This window comes from Taurulus bubalis, assembly GCF_910589615.1.
Source record: "Taurulus bubalis genome assembly, chromosome: 14".
Classification (NCBI taxonomy): domain Eukaryota; kingdom Metazoa; phylum Chordata; class Actinopteri; order Perciformes; family Cottidae; genus Taurulus; species Taurulus bubalis.
Genome location: NC_136602.1, coordinates 12,491,517 through 12,509,824, shown reverse-complemented (window position 1 = coordinate 12,509,824; position 18,308 = coordinate 12,491,517).

Here is an 18,308-nt window from a genome sequence, read left to right as displayed (position 1 = left end):
CAAATTTAACGAAGCTATTCAAATCAATTAATTTCAACGAGGCTGTATTGGCAGTACCATAATATTACACATTATTGCCAAAGCACATTGGCATTACATATGTTCTGTATCTGTTTGTTTGTTGAACCCGAATCATGGTTAGTAAAATATTAAATGGCAGCACAATTATGTCAAATGGAGCCTGCAGCTGATATATAATGTAGCATCTATACCAATACATTTTTAAGCTGTATAGTGTACGCAGGGTTTAATTTAAGAGGTTTATTAAAGGATGGATTAAGATATTTAAAGTTTACCTGACCTTTCATTTAGAGCTGAAACAATTAGGCCATTAATCGATCAGCCTTTTGACAAAAAAATTGTTACGCAACTATGATAAACAATTAATTAAAGTAATTTATAACCAATTCATTTATCAAGCAAAATGCCAACCGTTATCGGGTTTCAGCTTTTTGAGGATTTGCTGCTTTTTTTTAATATCTTTGGACTGTTTGTGAAACAAAAACAATGGCACCTCTGGGCTGTAATGGAGAAAATCGTAAAAAAAAATGTATTAGAACTATTAATCAATTAATTGAGAAAAGAATCATTAGTTGCAGCCCCACTGTAATGATTCCTCCCGTCCATACTGAAGTTATCCTCTCCTAGCACACAAAACAAACAAAACCCGGGACCCACCTTCAGTATGCTGTCCTCCACCCATGCAAACGAGTACAACAAAGGAATGTCTTTTGTATTTTGACCTCCAAAGAACAAACTGTAATTTCTTACTTTCCAGTTATCCCCATTTCCCCTCCATGTCCTCTCATTGCCCAACCAGCAGCAGCACAACGCTCCTCCTGCTTTGCCCATCACGGCTGCCTGGAGGCAAGATCTTCTCATCAGTGTGACTTGAGCTCAACACATTCCTCTACATTTGTTTGCATCAAACGCACTTAGTTAAAGTTTTGGGATGCTTACCCGAAATGAATAACAATTAGTTTAGACGCGATCGTATTTATACATTTATTGTTAACCTTGTTCGAGGATGAGTTGTGTCACTGGAAGGTACAGCAATTAACTACTCAAGGAAAAGCAATATTTTAAATTGCAAAAAGGAAAGGGGAATTCACTGCCTATAAAATGTATTCACCATCCTTGGATTTTGGCCTTTTTTTTCTTTTCTTCGATTAAATCTGTGGAAATGCTTTTTTTTTTTACTCATATCTTTTTACATATTAATAAATAGTTTAAAACAAAGTACAAATATGAAGAAAAAAAATTAATGATTGCAGAATGTACTCATACTTTAATTCAACATCAGAGTCCCCTTGGCAGCAGTTGCAGCCTTGATTGCATATGGATAAATCTGTGCTTTCACCATCATCTTTGCAAAACTGCTCAAGCTCTATCAAGCTGCATCGGGGAGTCGAGACATTTTCAAAGGGATTGTCATCTGAACTCTCATTTGGCTTCATGTTTGGGGTAGTTGTCTTTCAGTTTTACAAACTGAAGCATGTCTTCTTCCACAGGCTCTGTCGCTGTCTGCATGTAGTTGACCCTCTACCTCCACTAGCCATGCTGCAGAGGAGCATCCTCACAGCATGGTGTTGCTGCCACCAGGCTTCAATGTGGGGATGCTGTGCATCACAAAATATTGTATTATAATGAGCTAGTAGCCCCCTTTGCTGTAGTGGTGGCCTGCCACACAACTGCCTTTGTCACACAGACTCCAAATGTTTTGAGTGCTTAAGGCAGATTTAGAGCAGTGCTATTCGATATTCTTATTTCAAGGGATATTCAATGCACTAAGAGTGTCATTCAGTAGCCTTGTTATGTAATGGATTAGAACTTGAACACTTGTTTTTTGCCAGGAAATGTTGGCCCACTAACCAGCGGTTAGATTGTAATCAAAAGCACCTGATTACACACAGGTGACCTCCATTCAGCTTAATTATGTGTATTCTAAAAACAATTCACAACAGGATTGATGATTGCCCAAGTGTCCAATCAATCATGGGCCAATCAGGCTTTCCTGATGAATAAATGGTGTGCTTGCTGCGTTTGTTTGTTATTCATGTACGAGTATTACTTTATTATGTGCTGTATTTGTCTTGACAAAGAATTGTATTGTTCCTCATACTTACAACTTTCAGTCATTTATCCCATTGGCTGGTGTCACAGCAGCAGCACATGCTTGTGGTCGCGGTGGTGATTTTCAGATCGGACGTTCATGTTTTAATTAACAGATAGGAAGCAGGTGTGCGTTTCCAGCCAGCACGTTTTAACCCGGCTTTGAACGCGACCTCGGCCATTTATACCCGATAATCTTGACACTTATTAGCGTCTACAAGACGACTTGTCGGGTGCAAGATGTTCGTGTGGTTTTGTATTTTCGCGTTTGCGTCGGCTGCTTGCCTGCTAAACGCCGGGGAAGTGATGACGGGTCGGCCACACAAAGTCCCGGTGAACGGCACCAAGGTTTTGAGGGCAGCCCACTTTGCTGTTGTTGAATTCAACATTGCCAATTCAGAAGAGCAGTTTGCTTACAAAACTGTGACCATAACGTCGGCCAAAATTCAGGTAGGACTTCATTCTTGAGTCATGCACGTACATTTTATACCATAAACACGATTCCCATAACGAGTCTGGTTTCCTGTAGGTCGTCGCAGGAATAAACTACATCCTGGAAATGCTGCTGGGACGTACGATGTGCAAGAGGATCTACACTGATGACGGTGAACCATGTGTTTTCCACTCTGAGCTCAAGGTAAATTCAGGATTTGATGTGATGCATGACACCCAAAAAGGAACCCATGAACCCAATGCAAGTACAAATGTGCTCCTTACTTTAACCCTGTGCATTTTTGTTGTGTGGAAATGATAAAAATGCACAAATTTACTATTTATTTCAGGAACTTCAGTGCCGCTTCATCGTAACAGAAATCCCTTGGAAAAGTTATTGTGTACTTACTCTAAATAAGTGTCTTCCATCTAATCATTGACTGCTATTCTGATTGCTGCTGCTGGTGTTGCCAAATAAACGGTTATCCCTGAACAGTGTTTTAGTGCTTCATGAATGGGAGATTTTTAATATACTGTCCACACCCTCTATGTTCATAAACAAGTGATTTCATTGGCTCTCAAATATGCCACTTGTTCTAACACCCGAGTTGAATAAGTTCAGTGACCTGCACTGCATTGTATCGGGCGAAAAATGGCATAATTTTTCCAGTGAGTGACTGGGGCAGCTTTACTGTGCCTCGTCTCTCGGTGTGTGTCCTGGCAGCTGTAAGGCTCCGGTTGCGTGTCAAGCTTGGTCAGACACATGGCTGCTAAACGGAGACGAGGCTACACCTCTTCACACTACAACCACGGTCTCCAGAAGGGCTGGGCATGGAGGATTACAGGCATTTTCAGATTACTGCTCAGCAAGACTGAACTGTCTGCTACTCTGACCCCTTTTTTTTTTTTTTTTTACTGGAAGAATGTATGTTTCACTAATGTACAGAAACACACAATGCATTGGAGAAATTATGTCTAATGTGTGCAAGAGTGTAGTTTTGTTCGGGGCAATAGTATATCTGCGCTACCACAATTTCAGGAGTTTTACCTCTCAACCATGTTTTCATCGCTTCAGAGAAATTGGGGGGGGGGGAAATTAGGATTAGTGACTGACAAAAACATGTTTTAGTTAAAATGGCACACATTGCTAAGTGGTATGGGGGCAAAAGGGGCAGCGTCTGTTTTGGCTTTGATTACAGTAAACAGCCACATGGATAAGCGTTACATGTGCGCACCCACACACCCCTCTCACCCAGCCCATAATGTCTCTAATCAGGGACGTCTTAATCAAACTGAGCAAAACATAAAGAATTGGCTGGCACTGTGGATTAGGTAGCAGGGGTTAGGAATGTGGGGGAAGGGGCTTACGCCTTAACGTAGGATGACTAACATCGATGCGCTGGTGCCAGGAGTATGCCCTGTCCATCTGCCATTCCACTCACCCACCCACCCACTGACACACTAACAGGTGCGTGCACGCAGATACACGTGTTTTTCCTGTGCACACGCTCGCATATTCCACCCTGCACTCTGGCCCTACCCCTGTCCTCACTTAGCCTGGGCAGCAGATGGTGAGGGGCAAGGCGTGTAGCCCCCCTCCCAACTCCAAGCCACCAGCCCATCACTCCCTATTTTTTTTTTTTCCCCCACGAAACTACCCCACCCCTCTTTGTGTTGTTGAAGAGCTTGAGTGTTGAAAGGCGAGCCCCAGCTTGTCTCCCCCCCCCACAACTCCTTGGCTGGCTGCCATTGGCGGGACTCAGTCAGGTGTCCTAATGCTTCAGTTAGGGGAGGAAACGCTGGTTAATCTGCCCATCGCGTGCCACCGGCCATGGCCTGGCCTCTTTGTGTCTGGCACCCCTCTGATCATTCCCTCCACCCCTTCATCTGTCTTTCCCCCTTCTCTCCCATCCCAGTTTCTGTACCCCAAGACAGGGTCATCCTTTCTTAAAGACATCCCCTCTTGGGATCGGTTTTAACGATAGTCTTTAGGCAAATCCAGTAGTTTTGACAGTTTTTAATACCTCCTGGTTGATGGATTGAACTATTATATTGTCCTATCCGTCATTAAACCCTTCTCTATTTTGTGCTGACTCATCTGAGGCATCTAGTATGCCTACAAATGCACCTTACAGGAACATTGTTGCTATTCAATATTGCACCATTCTTCCTTATAACTTCTGTGCCACTTACAGTACACTAACTTACAGTACACTAACAGTACTAGTCAGGCCTTTCAGTGCCTTTTGGTGCATTCCATGTGTTGAGATGTGAATGTTCAACTATGATCACTGGCCTTTTTATCATTCCTAAATTATAGTAAAACACTAACATTAAGTTGCTCCTTAAGGAATACTTAAAGTTAATACAACATTGCTACCAATTAAATGTAGGTATTAACACATCAATGTACTGTAAAAATGTCCTGTAATCAATTTGAAATGCTTTATTTCTCATGTAGCTATATGTTTTTGTTATTTCAGTGTTTCATATTTTGCTCTTGATTGTTCATGCATCATCACACAGGTAAAAGTCTATCTCATTATAAGGCGGCAGCACCATAACGTACTCCTGGAAGGTGCACAGCTCTTATTAGGATGAATGCTGCTGAGATGCTACTTGCAGGATGCTGATGTGGTGTGATTGCATAACCAGAGAGAGGTCATTACCATTTGATCCCTGCTGACCTTCTTTTTGATTGACCCTGGGTTTGGTCACCGCTTCAGAGCACAGGCAGGAGTATAAGGTCAGAGTTCAAAGTATCATCAGCTGTGCTGTCATGGAAACAGCAGCGTTTACTCCTCTGATGGTCAGTTTTAATCTATGGACAGTGGTTCATTTTACACTATCGTTTGCTTTTGTTTTGTCTCACCTTTACGTCTTTTTAAAGCTCCAAAACTACACTTGTAGTACACAGACAAACTTAAGATATCCTTTTGGACTGATATCAGAAATATTGAATACAGATGTTTCTAATTGTTTCTCTTGTACTTCTGATGTTTAAGGTTGTTTTGAGGATTATATGCAAATTTGCCCGGTTGAAGTAGCATTATGAATGGCTGGCTACATTTCACAGATTAGTTATTTGTGCTTGTGTTATTTTAGCCTTTTACATGTTGTCTTGGGGTTTTCATTTTCATTGTGCTATACAGCAAAGCATACGTCTCCTGTCTTCAGTATTATGACCAAAGCTTCGGGATCCACCATTGTGGTCAATCGAAACACACCCGCGGTTAGTTTTTCCACTTCCTGTTTGTGACCGTTGTGAAGGGTTTCCTTGCAATCAGTGCTGCGGCAGGCAGGGGGGAGAAAATCAATACTTTCAATGTAACATGCGGCCAATGGAATAAGGGAATGATTTATGTAGGGATGGCTACTCCCTGAATCAGATGGGATTTGTGTTTGGTGGCCGGATGAGTGGAGTGGAGGGGAGGAGGGATGGGACAGAGACCCAGAGAAAGAAGAACTATAAAATGTTAAAAAAAAGTGTGCTTCACTGCTGTTGATCGTGGCACCACTGCTCTCCATTTCCCGCTGTCCCTCTCTTCTCTTTTCATCTCTCACACACACCATGCTCTCTGACTGTCCCGCTTAATCTTAGCGCTGTATTATTATGAAACTCAGACCGACGGGACACACACGTACACATGCCAGGAGTTTAGCAGGTTGTGGACCACCCGCCAAAAGGGCATATGCCCCCATCTTGTCTCCAGATGAATGGGAGCATGTTAATATTACCGTACAGTCGGAGAGGAAGAGATAGGGGCAAAGGGTAGGGAGGGGTGGGAGATGAAATGTGGAGGGAGAGTGTAAGCAGACAGACAAGGCAAGAGGAATGAGAGCAAGTCGGCGAGGAAAGGAAGCAGTGAGCAAGTCTTGGAAAGAGACAGAAAGATTGAAGTGTGGAGGCGGGAAAGAGCGAGAGAAGCGAGAACATAACAACCATAGAAAAATATGTGTGTGTGTGTGTGTGAGTGTGTGTTTGCTTTATTGCAGTGGCCCCACCTACCCCTCCATCCTGTTAAGGAGGCACAGTCCTAAGGAGGAGGGGTGGGATCCCCTCCCTCAGCCACTGACACACACGCACGCACACATACACACACACACATACACACACACACACACACACACACACACACACACACACACACACACATACTCTCTCTCTGGCTCATACACACACTCTGCTCGTGAGGGAGCAGTCGCTGAAGAGCTCTGGATAGACCATGTGTGGTTCTGCAGGTGTCCCACCCTTCTCTCATCACATGGATGCTTTAGAAGGTATTATTTACAGTTGTTTCTTTCTCCTTTATGTCATATATCCCAATTCTTCTTCAGTTTTCTTGGGTTTGCTGTTTCTCCTTCTTTGCTTGAAGATTTCTTCCCTTCATTGTTCAGAGTAATATGTGAGCCACTGCTGCTTATATGTTTTGGGAGATTACATGTGCGTTTGTGTGAGGCTGAACGCATGCTTGCATGGTTGTTTACAAGCTCTACTGTAGCCGCTGATCTGACAACTTTAGTAGAGTGGATTCTATTAGCTACATGTGTTTCACCTCGATTTTATTACTATGTAATGCTTCATTAAAAAAAAAATGTATGGGGGTCGCTTTCGTTGCTTGTTGTATTGTTTAGTCTTGCATTTTATTATTTTTATTGGTGCTCAACTCTTAAGGGTGGAGGGGAAAAAAGCGCATTATGAATGCTCTGTGTACACCCTCTTAGATGCATATTCATGATGTTTGGGTCGAGATTTTCAGTTATCTCAAGTGTAATAGAAATACATAGCATGTTTACAATAGAAGTGGAGGGTTACTCTTTTCTTGGGTGTGGTAGTGATGATGGTGAGTGTGAAAGAGTTGGAGATGAAAAAAATAAATACAAAAAGTCAGTTGAGTTGTGGCCATGCTGCAAATTAATCTTTTCATCATAAAAAAAAGTAGATTTGTGTGTAGCATAAAACATAATTAGTAAAGGCCAAACCAGAATATTGGTTAGAGAGAAATAAGGGAGATGGCTAATAAGCTGGCAACGTGGAGTGAGGTAGGGAGAGCACATGTCTTGCATGTAACGTGCTGTATTGGTGAACATCCGATACACCCCTCTTCTGCTGAACAATACTCTCTAATATACTGATTACGATATTTACTATGGACATTTTATTTCTATATGCAACAGAATCACAAGTTATACAAGTGTTATAACTATATATGTACTGTCCATTTAATTTAATATACAGGAATGACTAGACTAAAATGCTTACCTTATTTTGGTTTTCTCTACCCCGGGAATTTCTTGAACTAATAAGACATTTGGTTCACTGTCCTAGCGTTTGGTTGTTTGCTCAGGACATGTAATGACCGTACAGTCTGTAAATGACCATATTTATTTTTTAACAATGTTAGAATTTCCAGGACAGTCCTACTCGTATTGTCTATCAGTAGTGCTCAAAATGTGTCCAGGTCATTACATCCCTGTTTGGAAATCAAATTGGGGACCATTTGTTTAAACAGAGTTGACAAATAACCTACAAATCCATCCTGGAAATCTGTTCCTTCCACAATATCTCCCCCTCATCTCTTTTCTTCTGCTCATCCTTCAGCAGTGTTCTCTCCCCCCTTCTTTAAGCTTATATTGACCTGTTAATAGTATTATCCACATAGCGTGTGGCAGGGCCATGGGTCACATCCCTCTAGGGTTTGGATGGTCAGCCCTCTGGCCATAGTTTGGTCAGAGAGAGGCCAATAGGACCAAAGCTGTGGTCATCCTTCAATCTAGCTCCTTTCACAGCAGAGGTCACACGAGTCAAAAGGGTAATAAGTTTAACCCCTTGAGGGGTGAGGAGTCAGAGGTCACAAGCAAGGCAATGGAGAGAAGGTTTGCATCATCAATCAGTGGCACTCCTGGTTGTATCTGTGCATATCGATGACACATGCACGTTTTTGCCAATCTCATTTGCATGGCGTGCTAAACACCAAAGACAACCATTATGATTATATAAATGTGAACAAAAAGAACATTGATATTGCCAAGAAGCTTTGTAATGTCAGTTTTGCTTTGCCCCTTTACAATAATATTTGTAACCTTTCTTTGTTTAATTGTACACTTCATTATGCAGACATCTATAAATGATTCCATGCCGATTAACAATGCCAGTAAAAAAAGAAAAGATATTCTCTTTGCATGAATCAAGTGTTCTGTTATCTTTTTATTACTGCTTTGGTGATTACTTTAAAATACATATATATATATATATATATATATATAACTAATTCAAACAACTGTACCAATTTTTCCAATATATGGACTCTGTGACTGGTTATGTTGTTGCTCTTGCATACTACACCCTTAATACCACGTTGCATTAAGTGTGAAACGCTGAGAACAAGGACTATATCAATTATTTGACATGTTTTTCTAGGAAGGGAATAATTGTAATCGTGAATTGATCATAGTTCTATTTGTAGAGGCGTGGCCTCGTTAGTTAATTTCCACAATCGCGTGCTAATATTCATTGTCTCGGCCTCCACAGGTTTCTTTAAATACAAATAAATGATTTCCTACAATGGTACTGTGACACTTACTTAAATTCTACCGCAGATGAGCACGTGTGTCCCTCCTTGTGAATCTGAAATGGTGCTGTGCTGATGTTTCAGCATCTCCCAGAGGTCTTCTCTCCCTGGCTGATGTTAGCGATGTGTCAGCATTACGCTAGGCCTGCCTGCTCGGCTGCTGGGGCCGTGGTGGCGACCAGCCCAGCCTGGCTAAAAGCCAGACCAGACATGTCTTGGCACCAGACAACAGAGACGTGACAGGATCAAGGATTGGGGGGGGGAACTATGCTCATTCAGTATGCCGTATTGCTGAGCCATCCTACCAACAAAGTACACAGGAATGTATATTATGCACATACCTTAAGGAATTTAATAATTTGAGATCTTCTGCCCCTGTTTTTTCTTTTTGATTCAACAGTGCACCGTGGAGGGAGAAAGAAATGATGGGAGGGAGCATGAAAGAAGACATCCCAGGTCGGACTCCAAACGAGGACGTCGTAGTTACATGGTATGTTCTTCCGCCAAATGAACCACCGCGATGGTCTTGATGTGTATTCCTTTAAGGAAGGCTGCACATGCACATTACATATATGGGTTGTGGTGCATATATGTTAAACTAGGCGCACTATAGGACTTGTGCATCCCATTAAATGCATGAACAAGAGAGATGTACATGTTGCTCAGTCAGCTATTGCACAGACAGAGACCATCAATCACAAATGCATGGTGAGCCGTATTGCTTTTTTCCTGGTCCCTCAAGTCCTTTCTCTAGGCTGGAATTACACAGCGTTTTACCTGCAACACTGCATTTTTCTGGACTTTGTCTTCGCCCTGCATCTTAACTCAAGCAACACATTTGTGCGCTGCCATGTCTTTTTAAACTGACGAAATGTGACATTTTATAGTGTAACTTATAAATCAGCCCCATATATTGTACACGGTTTCTATTAGGATTTTATTCTCTACTCGCAGTAAAATGTGCACAAAGAGAAATCTGTATAGTTCATGGCTTCCACAATGTCTTAAAATAACGGTATGATTACAACATTTGTTATTGAAGGCCCTTCCCTTGGTGAAACTACTGTAAGCCTTTTATTAGTCTCACAACAAGGCATCTCCATGCCTGCTTGACATCTTGTTTCCCTGCATGTACCTGATGTCAGGTGTTAAAGAATTCTGCGTGCACCTCACCCAACATGAACGACCCTTTTCTTTTGTCCTTATGTTTGCCCAATATGGTCAATATAGGCACATTTTTCCTATTTGATATTTTACCATTTTGTATATCTAATTAGGTAATTTATATGATCCCACCAAACTCCTTCATTTGCTGTTTTGAATTATGTAGAAAATTAAAAAACCCACTTAGTCAAACAAAGCAAGGACACCATCAAATTAACTATAGCTCTATGGTATGGGCAAAAGCCAGCTGTATTTGATAGATGAACGTTGAGACCTTGGGCTCTGGATAAGACATGAGGGTGAGTATGCTGAGGGCGCCGGTTTTGGAGAGCGCGTGTGATAATCAGCAGGTGGACTGGTTGTTGTTGTGATAAGAGCAGGTGATTGATCATGCGGTCAAGGTCTTGACTTTCAAACAGTTTGATCAGCTGAAAGGTTCACTTCATATTTATCTCCTGAACTAACTGAAGTGTTGAAATACTATTTTGGCCTCTTGAAATGTATTGAGTAGAAGAAGATAAAATAGAGCAAAGTTTATCAAAAGAATGGAATATTTAGCTGTATTGTAAAGTGCCTATAACGACACCTACAGATGTGTTTGGGGTCTTTCTGAAGTGATGCGGTTGCCCGGGTTGTTAAGAAGTGCTCTTTGTAAAGGTCACACATTACTGCTTGCTATGCTGTGATGCGGACAATAAAACAGGCAATAACTGACCCTGTGAAACATGCGCTAATTACAATGTTTTGTCAACGGTTTTATTCTCACAATTGAAAATATGCCATTTAAAGAAACATTAAATAATCTTACGGCCTCATTTATGAAACTGAAACGACTTAACCCCAAACCTATAATTTAGCAGTCATTAAAAAACAGACATTGATGAGCATGTTTAAGATTAGATATGAATGAAGTTTCTTCTGCTTATGTCGGGTCTGCAAGTTATAAAGTATACATCTCTGTGAGCCATGTGCTAACACTGTGAACGTATTCGCGAGCATCCAGCACACAGAAGTTAATCCACACAACGGTACAAAGTAATTTATCTCACTCTTAAAACTCTGGTGTTTTCCTTCAGCTCAGAAAGGAGTAGGCGGACTCTTCATCAGAGAAACCTTATTTTTTGTCCATTCTTAAACGTGACCCGGCATTATAAAGAGCAAAGCCTTTGTGTCAAATGTATAAGGCTTTACAAGTATATTGTAAAGATTACTGAAATGTTATATTTTTTGTTCCATGTATTTTTACAAGTTTTATAATCATACTACAGGAACTGAATAGAGTTACGGTTCATTGAGGGAACTATTTTATAAATGCGGCCCATGTTTAAGAGAATAGAGGTTATTTTCTGTTCCCTGTTAGCTTTGCAAAACTTAAATGCTACTTCCTATATGATTTGGTGATACTGTATTTGATGAGATAGCAAGGCCTCATTCAACACCGGTGCCGTCAGTTAAATCAAGGTAATGAACGGGGACCTTGAAATGACCAAAGACCTATAAAGTAGTGTTCCCTTGGAACCGGCCGGTCCTCCACTGGGCCTAAATCGACTCCCCACTCATTTACATGAGACATAAATTCACATTTAAATGGCAGAAAATTGCTCGGGTGGCTGATACACTCGGGCATATGAAATTATAATTGTACTCAGCCGTGTACGTGTGTGTGTGTGTCTGCGTGTGTGTGTGTGTGTGCGTGTGCGTGCGTGTGTGTGTGGGTGATATAAGATTGAAGAGATGTGTGGAGGAATTATGTGTCCAATAACTGAGATGGGATGTAAATATGGTCAGGACAGTCAGTGGTCTGATGCGCTACCGGCCCATTTCATCTGAGACTGCAATGCAGGGGCTAAATGGCAGCCAGTCCCACATCGAACGAACAGCGAATCATAAAAGGTCTCATAGCACTACAGGGAAGTGTTTTATATGAAGTAACTAGTCTATGCTTTTGATCCTTTTCTCGATTAATCACTGTAAAAACACTGGACTGTAAAATGTCAAAAAATATTTAAAAAATGTTTCAAAATGTCCAAGATGATGTTTCCAAATATCTTGTTTTGTCCAACCAACAGTCCCAAAACCAAAGATAATCTCTGTATAGAGATATGAAAGAGAAAAGCTGAAAATCCTCCTATCGGAGAGGTTGAAATCAGAGAAGAGTATTTTTGCTTTAAAAATATTCTTGCTGATTAATTTTCTGTCACTCAACCAATCGACCACTTGTTGCAGCTATTAAGATGAATCATCCTGGTCGCACATGAAACAATGATAACATGTTCAGTTTCATATGATACACATTTTATTTGTTTTCATGTGCTTCTCATTGTCCGTATAGCTGACGTGGCATAAATGGCTTGTACTGTTGTGCAGTTTGCTGCCTGTTACTCAAAGACACTGTGGCCCCTCCTCATCCCACTATCCCTCTTTCCCTCTCTTTCTGAGAGCAGTTTTTTTCTTTCACCTCTCCTCCAACGGAAAGGCTTGAACAAATACACATGTCACATCAGTTCATGGAGATCCCAATTGTTTTTAGCCAGTGTGAACCTTGGGTTGGGTTGCTTGTGTTTCTCACACAACCCTTGCACATCATGCTGAACATGCACTCAGATTTATAGACGCATACATTGTACGTGCACATTGCATTTCTCTGTGTGCACTCTCACACACTGTTTTCTTTTTAAATCATACCACATGTCATCCAATCCAAACTAGACCATCAACAAACAGTACAATATGGCTCACCAGGCGGCCCCTTACAGACCTGTTTCATAATTTGGGCAGCTCTGTCTATTGTATCGGCCTCCTTTGATAAATTTACCTCCAACTGATACAATGCGTCAGTCTTTTTGTTCGAGGAAGACAATTGCTTGTACAGCGACGGTCCAGGGCCTTAATGAAGTGCTAAAGCTACTTGGCACAAAGGTCGTTTTTGCTCTTAACATTAGATGACAGCTAACGAAGCAGATGACACTGTGAAAGGATTGAGACTAAAGTTCATATGGTGATATCATTATTTTATTGTTCAGAGCTATATGTGGAAGCCAGTAAAGCGTAATGTGAATTTGTTCAAAACTGAATTTGAAATAGCCATTGATGAGTCACAGTGAGAGACTAACTGAAGAAAACAATGAGCTGCGGTTTGAATAGGTTGTCAGTGTCAGACCAGTAATGTGCAGGAGGATCTTGACCTTCCCAGGCTTTCTGCTTGCATCAAGCCATACATGATCAAATGTGGGGTTTGAGTAGCATTATTTTCTAAATCCAAAAATGTAAAAACATCTTATTTTGTTTGGGACTTATTTGTAGTAGTAAAGCAAAGGCTCCATTTAGGGGTCACCAGTATCAGTTTAGATTGACCATTTCATTCCCCTCATTCCCCTCCTCCCCTTTCAGTGCTCTGGCTGTTCTGCTCTTTATTTTCAAGTGTAACAGCAGGGCTCAAGACTGGTGTAAGGCAGAATACAACATAAGATAATTTTGGTGTATTTATTTATTTGGTCATTACACACATTACAATAGAAATGCATTCACAGCTACTTTTATTAAAGCCTTTAAAGACAGCTATTGTGCATGTTTCCTTTTGAAAATTTAAATTGTGTGGATTACAAGCACATCCATTGTTCGCAAAAGCATTCAACCTGGAATGCCTTGAAATGTTTGCCTGAAAGGTAAACCTCTATACTGAAGATGATATCACTTGAGTAGAATAATCTTATATTCTTCTTTAATAGCAGTGTTGCACGATTTTTATGGTAAAGTGTCGGAGGGGACAGGTTGAGGGTGAGGGGGGCCTCATGATGTTGGGACAGATGGCATTTAGCTCTAGCTGTGCCGAGCTCAGTGGGACCCGAAGCTTAAGAGGTTAGGCCTGTCAAAACCACTCTGTTCATTCACCGCCTAACAAAGTGTGGACTGTCAGCCTGTTCCGTTTAATAAACTTAAGATTTTTCTTTTGTCAACGCCAGAGCAACACTTTGCAACTCGATGACCTGAATATCCCAACATGCATTGAGGCTCAGTGGAAAAGATTGCACCCCTGGCTAAAGACTTTCCAAACTGTGTGGACATAAGTCTGATCTGGTCAGTTAAACCGCAATAGCTGATAGTGTTTTGTGAATTAAACACAGTTAGGTTGGGTCAAGAGGCTTTTTCAGCAAGCATTAATGCATGACCACTATGAATATGTCAACATATTACATGGACTTTTTAATTTTTTATCAAGCTTTAAGTGACTGTAAAAAAAAAAGAGTAGAAAAGGCCAATCGGTGGCATCTGTCTCTCATATTGTTGATACACCAGTGCAACCAATCTCAAAGCATAAATATTACATATGATGCATTTTTGGGGCATTTCCCCTTCATTAGATAGTTTACAGTGTAGATACAAGAAACACTTGGAAAAAAAAGGGGTGAAATGGAACGAGGGTAATTGACCAGAATCAAACCAGGAAGATGTGCTTATATATTTGTAGTAACCCCTAGGTTTCTGGGAAGAGCCATATTCAGCATTTTTCTGCCACACTTTGAATCAAGTCCTCATAAAATCAGTTTCAAAACATATTTCACCACAAGAGGGAGACATACTGTAACACGTGGAGTGACTCCACCATACTGTACATTGTCCACACAAGACTACACTGCTAATCTGCTCTCAAAAGGCCTGAAACACAACAAATGCTACATGTATCAGAATATCCTTGTCTGTCTTTATTGAGTAAATATGTTGTAATTTTGGCCATCTTGCCTCCCCTCTCTCCCTCATCTCTCAATTTGTTTCAGTGCTTGTTGGGGTCAAAGGCTGAGGGCTGGAGAGTGGTGACCTGAGCGAGAGGCCTGGGTGCCATCTGACCGCTAAGTGGGTGTGCGGGTGACCCTGGAGGATACTGCTCAACAAAGGGAGGCACGTGCCTTGGCCTAGTCACCATGGTAACACGGGACCTTTTTGTAACGGTAGGGGGGGTAGGGTCAAAGCTTGGTCTTTATTCTGATCAGTGTTAACCGTCTGCTGCCAATTTGCTCCGATAGATATAAGAACGTGCCCACCACAAAAGTGTGTGTGTGTGTGTGTGTGTGTGTGTGTGTGTTTTTTTGGGGACATGCATCTGATCACACAGTGACCTTTTAGGGATTCCACTTCCTCTGTGGGACAAAATGAGGAGAAAATTCACGTCCCCATAACATAAATTGTTTCAAATTAAGATGAAGATTTGGTTTGAGGTAAGGGTTAGGATTAGGCTGGTAGCAGTTACGATTAGGGTAAGTCTTCAAGGAAATGAATGTAAATCCATGTTATATCCCCAAAAGGTGTGTGTGTGTGTGTGTGTGTGTGTGTGTGTGTGTGCGTGTGCGTGTGTGTGTGTGTGTGTGCGTGTGTGCGCACAAGTGAAGAATCTAAGGGCTAACTGGGTAATCTCTGCAGGCAACTGTGATGGTGCTTTATATTCTCACAATCACCTGGAGAGATTCTGCAGTTTGTTTTATATGACTTAAAAACATGTTTATATAAACCTTTAAACTGTGTCTTTATTTCATCTCTGTTGTCTCTATCAAAACCATATCACAAACCATTTACGTATTTTTCATCTTAGTGTTTTCTGCAACATGTAAGGAGGAGACCAAATTGTTTACCAAAGGTTAGCTCAAAAACTGTCTGCCTATGTGGAATGGTGATCAAAGAGGAATTCATGCTCTAGCTTAAGGTAGTGATCATTGCACAATAAAAGAGATGTTCCCATGAGACACTTTTGTTTAGTCTGTTCATGCCTCACTATTACAAGTCAAAACAGTTAGTGGTTGTTTAAAAGAAAAAAAAGGGGTGTTATTAAATTACAGTCCTGAATGAGGGCCAACAGGTGCAGTTCACCTGGAAGAAAACACGTTTCACACTTTATACTTTGCCTCTTTGATGCTGTGCAAGCTGCACGCTCAACACAGATAACCACCACCACCCTGATCCCACAACCACCTGCCACCCCCTACAACATAGCACTATACCTATACCATACTAGATATTACTCGTCAGCTTCCATGTAACCTAATTTTTGACATTTTTGCTACTATCAATCCTCCTGCCTCTGGCCCGAGTCTTTTACCCACGTTTACCCCTCCTCCACCTCTGCTTTTCCTGTCTCATCTCCTTCTCCTTGTGTTCTGCTGTGTTTTGGTGAAATCTCAGCTGGCAACTGTGAGTCGTTCACTAGCTGCTCTCACAATGGCCTCTGGGATTATGCTAAACACAGCGCCTCGGCTGCTCTCCCCATCGACCGGCGTCAGCGACGCCCTTTGGAGCACACAGGAAAGAGATGGAGGGCTCTCAATGAAGATGTCACTGCAATTACACAAGCGCCTTTCACAGGCACCCTCTGTCTGCTCTTCCTCCTCTCGCATCCCCCTTCCCCACTTTTTTTAAACATTTCTTTTCGACAGTCTTTTGAAGTGCAGCCTCATCTCTTGCAGCTCTTTCATAATGCATGCTCCACTTTGAATTTGCATGAATTCACTTTCCAGATGCTTCTGCTGCCATCTTGACTTACAATGATGTCTACTGTACAGTAGCTATTGAATTATCGGAGCATGAAAAGAATAATAATGGCTTGTTTTTATGAGTATATTTAAATCACTCATCTCACCATGAAGAGCTATTGCAGAGGATCAAAATGTGTTGTGAACTATTCACCTTTTGCTGCCCCTGCACTGATGTCGGGGTGAAGGAAGAACTTTCTGATGTGGATGATACTGCATCAGGAACTGATTGGTTGATGCTAAATTGCCAACAGCGCCTGATGCATTGCCTTCAGCATCGAAAGAAACGTCTGAGTACTGGCTCCTTAATGCTCTAAAAAATATACCTCACTAGTGTATTAGCCCTTTGGGTGTTGGGACACCAACACTTCTGCTTTGCCTCTGTAATTTGCAAGCATGACTTTCTCATTTGGTTTCCGGTGAGGAATAGGACCTCGGGGAATGTGCTCTTATCCTCTCTTTCATCAGACTTGGATAACATCTTCTATTAATCTCTACAAACTACTTTCATTATTCAAGTGCTTTATCTCAATGTCTCTGTCTTTTTTTGTGCATCTGTTAAATAGCTTGCCAAGTAAAATAAACTTTTAGTGAAGAGTCAAGCCTTTGCGCAGTTATTTATTTGGGTCATCCATGTTTGTACAAGTTATTTATTAGCATATTATGTAGTTTATTATTGTGCCATATTCAGATTATTCTCTTATCGTGTGAGCAGACCTGAATATCTACAGTGCAGGACCAAAACTCAGCTCTTAAATTGCATGTTTTAATGTGCTTAACCCGGGAAAAATGCTCTCTGATTAGAAGATAAGTACTCACCTTAAAGATTAAATACTGGAATTGTGTTTTGGTAGAAAAGAATCAGATTTCTGCCAAAAAAAGAGAGTTTGACACTGCACCTGTAGGGTATCGCACCATGCAGAATCTATATGCCTTCCTCATGTTATCCAGACCCTGTGAGGAAAGGTCAGAAGGTCAGCATTAAAGGAGGTGGTTGCCAAGTCATTTTCTATCCACTTGTATCAGCAAGCATTTGACACACACACAAGCACACACACGCACACACAGAATAACTTGCTGTCTCTTCACCCATGGGAAATCCAGGAAGCCATGCCAATTCCAGCAGATGTTCCTGAAGCACAGGCATCTTGTAAACACCGTGAAATGTATTAGAGGCTAATGTTGTGGTTGCTGACAGAGGTCTTCAACACAAGATTTGATTGTAACACCTGCTGCACACACATACTGTACATATCCCCCACAGCATGACAGGGTATGACAGTTACAACCCCAAAAGTCATGGAAGCTCATTCTTAAAATAACATGAAGAAATGGTGTTGGACTATTACAACTAAGGGGTCCCAGATTTCCTCTTAGAAAACGATTTAAATCATTCAAAAATAAGGACTATCACTTCAAACTCCCTACAGTATTGTTAGCATAACACTGGTACAATAAACATTTTATTAAAGCTAATTATTTCAATAACCTATGATGTGTGCAATACATT